Source organism: Sinocyclocheilus anshuiensis, unplaced genomic scaffold, assembly GCF_001515605.1.
Source record: "Sinocyclocheilus anshuiensis isolate Anshui unplaced genomic scaffold, SAMN03320099.WGS_v1.1 scaffold454, whole genome shotgun sequence".
NCBI classification, from domain to species: Eukaryota; Metazoa; Chordata; class Actinopteri; order Cypriniformes; family Cyprinidae; genus Sinocyclocheilus; species Sinocyclocheilus anshuiensis.
The window spans coordinates 2,479,516-2,486,757 of NW_015548217.1; positions in this window are offsets into that span (position 1 = coordinate 2,479,516).

Sequence of the window (7,242 nt, forward strand, 5' to 3'; positions counted from 1 at the left end):
CTACTATTACATTTTAAATAGGGTAACTTGTAATCTGTAACCTATTACATTTCCAAAGTAACCTTCCCAACACTGGTGCCCACTACTAGCGGAACCCATGGAATGGGCTGAATTGGAATGTCCTAAGCCCTTGGTATGGTGGTATGGCTTATGACCATACCACCCTGAGCGTGCCCGATCTCGTCTGATCTCAGAAGCTAAGCAGGGTCAGGCCTGGTTAGTACTTGGATGAGAGACCACCTGGGAATACCAGGTGCTGTAAGCTTTAGCGTTTGCTTTACTACTTATCTAATACACTGGCCTGTAGAGCGGCTGATCTAGATCCAGTGTGTATCCAGATCAGATGGTCACTGCAGTCACCCAGATCAAGCCGTATCCAGTCCAGATGGTGGACCAGCACCTAGAGATGACCTCCACAGCCCTGAATGTCTGCGGAGACCAGGACAACTAGATGAGCCCCAGAGACAGATCCACAGTGAAGACCTCGTCACCTGGATGGCCATCGGGACAAGACCACGGGAACCAGATGAGTCCTCTGCACAATCTGACTTTGCTGCAACATGGAACAAACTGCTGGTTCATCTGGTCAGAGGAGAACTGGCCCCCCGACTGAGCCTGGTTTCTCCCAAGGTTTTTCTCTTCATTCTGTCACTGATGGAGTTGTGGTTCCTTGCCACTGTCGCCTCTGGCTTGCTTAGTTGGGGACACTTAATTTCCAGCGATATTGTCGACTTGATTGCACAGATACTATTGTCCTTTTGCATTATTGACACACTATTTTCCTATTTGATACTTGTAACGCTGCTTTGACACAATCTGTACTGTTAAAAGCGCTATATAAATAAAGGTGACTTGACTTGACTTGACTTGATCACTTAGAATCCGCTATGGAGTTGGTTTATTGTTTACATTTTTCCCCTTAGGAATTTATTTGGTGCAGCATTCTATATGTATATAGGTATGCTTCAGCTGTTTTTATATTATCGAGTTGTTTGGAGTGAGGATAAATTGAAGGCAATCTGTGATGACCTCATAATCATGTTGCATTGTGGCCTATGGAGCAGACTAAAGTGTGCATATGAAGCAGACTCGCTCCCTCTGTAAAAAATTGAGGTGTCGAGGGTCTGTCCATATAAACTTCCTCGTCCACTTAATGAAATGGAACGTACTTCAAAATGGCAGCGGGGATTCCCCCGAGGGGAAGTGCTTATGGAAGTTCGTGAGTGTGTGTCTAAAAGTGGAGTGGAACGCAGCCATGGACATCATTCTGCTGGGTTGAGCATTCTTTCAGCACCCATCTGGGGATGCCATCAGCCTTGTGTGGGTTATGTCTCTGCAGAGTCCTTTTTACTTCAGCACCTAGTGGTCTGCTGGTGGGGTGATTTTCGTGGCTGGAGTGCTGTTAGATTTCTCAAAATATGCAAAAAATAATCATTTGTTCAGTGTACTGGGCAAAGAGGGATCCCCAACAGGAGCATTACTGTATTTGTTGCTCTTGTAGTAAGTAAGATCCTTCATCCCAGGGTTGTCCAGTCCTTCTCCCGGAGAGCCAACATTCTGCAGAGTTTAGCTCCAACACTTGCCTGGAAGTACCTAGTCTGAAGTCTAAAGACCTTGATTATCTGATACAGGTGTGTTTAGAGTTGGAGCTAAACTCTGCAGGACAGTGGCACTCTGGGAGCAGGTTTGAACACCCCTGTTTGAACATTCCAGTTCAAAGCGAGCGTATATGTTCCATTCTCGAGGACTGGAATTGAAAACTGCTGCCTCAGGGTCATTAGTTTCCTGGATTAGACTAGTTTGGGGGTGTCCAATCCTGCTCATGGAGGGCCACTGCCCTGCCCTAAACACACTTGAACAAGCTAATCAAGGTCTTACCAGTGCTTAATAGAAAGTTCCAGACAGGTGTGCTGAGGCACTTTGAAGCTAAGCTCTGCAGGACAGTTGTCCTCCAGGACCGAGTTTAGACACACCTGGACAAGTTCCTGGATCCTTCGGGTATATGTGACCTTGGCGCTTTTTATGCCAGCAGTGAGGTTGTTCCCAGTTTCCCTCATTGCTGCTTTGTGCCCTAAACTGAAAGCAGCATCTTGTGTTTTGAAGAGGAAGCTTCTTGTTTGGGGCTACTGTCCTCCAGGGCTAATATTGCTCCCTCTAGCCTACAACAAAATGTTGGACTAACCAGGCAAGCAAAGTTGGCAACTAGAGGCCACGCTACGCTCACTTGTCTCAACCACGGAAGTCTCAATCATTTCTTTCCCCATCTTGACTCAGAAACTAGGACCTGTCCTATCTCTGCTGACTCCACCCAAGTGGTCTGCATCACCGCCAGTTGATGGACCTCCCAGATTTTCTGTTTGTCTGGGTTCACCGAAGTCCCCTGCTTTGCCAGCATTTTGAGGAGCTCCAGCTCTGCTGGTTCCACCGAGGGCTTCTTTTCTACTGGCTACTCCATGGGGATCTCCATCTTCACCGTGGTCCTTTCCTCCATTGGCTCCTCCATGGGGGTCTCCAGGTTTGCTGTGGTCCCTTCCTCTGCCGTGATTGTCTCCTCCACTGGCTCAACCAGGATCTTCTCCTCTGCTGACTGATCCACTGTGGTCATATCATCTGTCAGCTCCTCTGTGATGATTCCCTGCTCTGTTAATGCCCATTCCCTGAAATTGAACTGTTTTCTGTAGAGCGCCAGGTTGTGTCTACTGGAGGGGACGGTAATGCCACATGCTCTTTTGGTTCTTTGAGTTCTCTTTTATTACCTATTTTTAGTCCCAGTCAATGTACCCTGTAAGCTGCGCGCGTGCGGCCGCACAGAGGAAATAATGTGCCACGCACATGTAAAAATGAGTTGGGAAAGCCATTTGATTGAATTCTTGTTAAAGCGAAAGAATCGCAATGCTCGGGCAAACCGCTATAGAGCTGGTGCCGCTATAGAGTTAGAGCCGGTGAATGCGGTTTACAGGTTTCATAGAAAGAGAAGGATGTGCGCCAAATGAGTCGCTGTAGAAACCGAATACTTCAATGGATGCGGACGAAATCGCTCAATACGAGAACCAACGCAAACATAATGACATGTGAAATAAAACGTCATCATGTATTAAAGAAGAGTGGCTTGTTTAAGTGCTGGAAATAGCGGAGGATGGGCACAAAACGGTAACAAAACTCATAGACATTAGTTACAGTCACACACAGGTGTATTGTTCAAACTGTACTTCAAAGGGATGTTTAGACAGCTATAGAAGAATTCAAGTTAACATTTTTTGTTTTTAAATAATTAACTTACAGATCTCAGTTTAAGTTTTGCTTCAGTTTGTTTTCTATTCTATTTTATTCTATTCTATCAGTTTAAATAGTTTGTTTTGATATTATATTATATTATATTATATTATGTTAGGCCTATATTATAAACTTAATAAATAATTGACCTTGTTTTTTAATGGAGTCTCTTGCTCATCAAGGCTGTATTTATTTCAAAAATACAGAATAATTAATACCTATACTTTAAAATGTCATTTATTCCTGTGAAGCAAAGCTGAATTTTCAGCATCATTACTCCAGTCTTCGGTGTCACATGATCCTTCAGAAATAATTCTGATATGCTGATTTATTATCAGTGTTGCTGATCTAATATGCTGTTTTACAACAGTGAAACTGTTGTGCTGCTTAATATTTTTTTGGAACCTGTGTTCAACTTTGTTCTTTGATTCTTTGATTAATAAAAAGTTAAAAAGAACAGCATTCATTCAAAATAGAATTCTTTACTATCAATGTTATCCATTTAACACATCCTTGCTGAATAAAGTTTCTTTAACTTTCTTAAAACGTTTTTAAAGTTTCTTTAAAAAAGAAAGAAAAAAAAGAAATCTGACCCCAAACTTTTGAATAGTGTATATTGTAACATCTCTATTTTGAATAAACACTGTTCTTTTTAACTTTTTATTTATCAAAAGTATCACAGGTCCCAAAAAAATATTAAGCAGTACAACTGTTTCCAACATTGATTAAAGGGGTCATATGATGCTACATGCACTTTTACAAGTTGTTTGAACTGAAATGTGTGTTGGCAGTGTGTGTACACCACCACCCTATGATGATAAAAATCCATCCCGGTGTTTTTTTTTTAATCTGCTCAAATCTTTACCCCTTTCTCAAATCAAGCCGACATTGTCTGTGTGACATCACAAAAACAGGCCCCTCCCACGATAGTTTGATTGACAGTAGCGTTTCAGCACAGACTGGACTGCCGTCTTACCTTAGCTCCGCCCTGAGTGAGCTGTCATCAGTCCGCCATTGTTTCACCGCCGGAGCAGATGTAGACAAGAATGACTCCTAACAAGCGATTGAGGTGTTCTGTTGTTGGATGTAATAATGAACATAGCAGTCGTCATTTCCTCCCGACATCTGAGCCACTGAAGACGCAGTGGATTACGTTTGTTTTTGAAGAGAATGTGCCCCCGATCTACATAAATGCGTATATGTTCACGCGAATCATACGTAATGCGGCTTCAACTACAGAAGAAGTGAGTGTAAGGTTTTTTTAATGAATCTTTGCAAATCACCTTTCCTAATAATGTGCTAATTAGCAGGTTTCAGACATTTAGATGGTAAGATTTACCACGTTATATTATGCTTTCATGTTTTGTTTTGGATGTATTTTTTGCATTTTGGTATTTTCTTTGGTGTAATTTTGAACATTTTGAAGTTAGGTATTTAGTGAAATGTATTTGTGCTTGTCATTTATTGCTGCTCTCACTTTTATGTGATTTGCTTTTTGCCCTTTTCTTACATGATTTGTTGATTGCCCTGACTTTTTTATTTATTTATTTATTTATTTTTGTGGTCATATGGGCAATCATGTGATTTAGTGTTGTGTATATAAGGGCATTGTCATGTATGTTCATTGTCTGATGAAGAGCGTTTAAGCTCGAAATGTCACCTGTGGTGAGAACATAATTAAATACTTCTCTATCTCTGGAGTTGTGGTGTGCCTACTTTGATGTTTTCGTTCTTATTTTTGTGTGGTCGAGCACCCACATTGAGCTTTTTTGGCCTATGTGCACCAGTGTGCACTCTTGGACCGTTTTTTGTTTTACACTACCATTGAGAAATTTTAACCAAACTATGTTACAGACTTTTCATTAAGACCCTAAAGAATCATATCAACTTGTGGAAAATGGGCATCCTATGCCCCCTTTAAAAATCAGCATATTAGAATGATTTCTAAAGGATCGTGTGACACTGAAGACTGGAGTAATGATGCTGAAAATGTAGCTTTGCTTCACAGGAATTAATTACATTTTAAAGTATATTAAAATAGAAAACGTTTATTTTAAATTGCAATAATATTTCACAATATTATTTTGCCAAATAATATTCAGTATTTTTTATCAAATAGATAGGCTACAGCCTTAATGAGCATTTAACTTTAGCAAAAACCTTTACAAAGCTATCAAAACCTCTCATCTACACATAAAGATGTGATTAAAAGCTCAAACTTTCATAAACAAGAGCTCAAACTATAGGCCTAAAATTAGCTTACTAATTCTAGCATAAGAAATGTATTTAAAAACTTTACTGATCCCAAACTTTTGAACGGCAATGTATTATACTGTAAAAAATGTTTTCTCAGGTAACCTAAAATGTACATAATTTAGTTACATCAAGGGTCAAATCAAATATAAATAGCACATTAAAGTTAAAAGTTACACACTTTTTGGTGTGTGCGCTGTACAGGGTATAAAGAATGTTTTGGCTCAGGTGCCCGAAATGTCCACCCAATAGAGAAAGTTTTGGGAACATTGGTCCCAGTGTCTTTGGTTGTTTAAGTTACTGATTTGGTAATTGATAAGTTGCACTTGTTTCAACATACATCTTCGCCTCAACTTTCTCCTTGCTTTCCAAAGAACCCGTGACAGCGGACAACAGAACAGAATTTGTCTGTTGCCACAGAGCAGTGCTGGATTTGCTCGGCTGTGAAGTTTACAGGTACTGCACCCCCATGAGTTTTGCCTTTATGATGTTTTGTTATTGCATGCAAACGATGTTGAGGGTGATAAACTCTGCTTTTCCCCCATAGCTTTTTCAATGTAAAAAAAAAAATAAAAAATCATGTCAAGCCATGAAGCCAAGAAAGAAAATGTTTGGAAAACTGCAGCAACTCCATTAAAAGCAGCAATGTGTAAGAATCTATATGTTTGATCATGCTCATTTCCCAAAATGGCTTAATTATTATAGAGAAGAAGAAAGTCAACAGTTATGTTGTTTGTAGATCACTTGGGATGATCACATCCTGAGCAAATGGCGACCAATTGTAGAATGGGAGCAGGTGTGGGACACTGAGAACCACCTCAGACAAAGGGGTGTCAGAACTTAATTAACATACAGGCCACTGCTGTAACAACAGGAGCAACTTCCTTTACATTGAGGGTAAACTCTAAGTGTATAAAATGTTTGAGCTTAGGATGTTCGTGGTTCATTCTGACTCCGTTGAACCCAAGGTACTACATGTACTTTGTCACTGATATGCTGCAATAAACATCTTCATCGAGATCTTCATCGTCCTCATCATTTTTCTTACAAATGTAACATAATTCGTTTTTATGCCGATAAAACATTGTTACATGCACTACAAGAACAAAATCTGTAGAAAAATGGAGTGTTAATTTTCTGCCGGGACATTGGGTCTCATTTACTAATAGTTTTGTGAATTATTTCATATTTTTACGCACAAGAGAATTCTTGTGAAAGAAGCGCCCAAGTTTGTAGGCAACAGAAACCATACAGGTGGAGAAAAGGAAAATAATACAATTATATAAAAGAGCTAACTATATGCTACCCTGGAGCAAAAAAACAGTAATAAGTAGCTCGGGTAAATTTGTAGCAATAGCCAACAATACATTGCATGGATCAAAATTATAGATTTTTCTTTTATGCCAAAAATCATTAGGATATTAAGTAAAGATCATGTTCCATGAAGATATTTTGTAAATTTCCTATTGTAAATATATCAAAACTTAATTCTTGTTTGGTAATATCAATATGCATTGCTAAAAACTTAATTTGCACAACTTTAAAGGTGATTTTCTCAATATTTAGATTTTTTTGCACCCTCCAGCAGATTCCAGATTTTCAAATAGTTGTATCTCAGCCAAATATTGTCCTATCCTAACAAACCATACATCAATGGAAAGCTTATTTGTGACCCTGGACCACAAAACCAGTCATAAGGGTCAATTTTTCGAAATT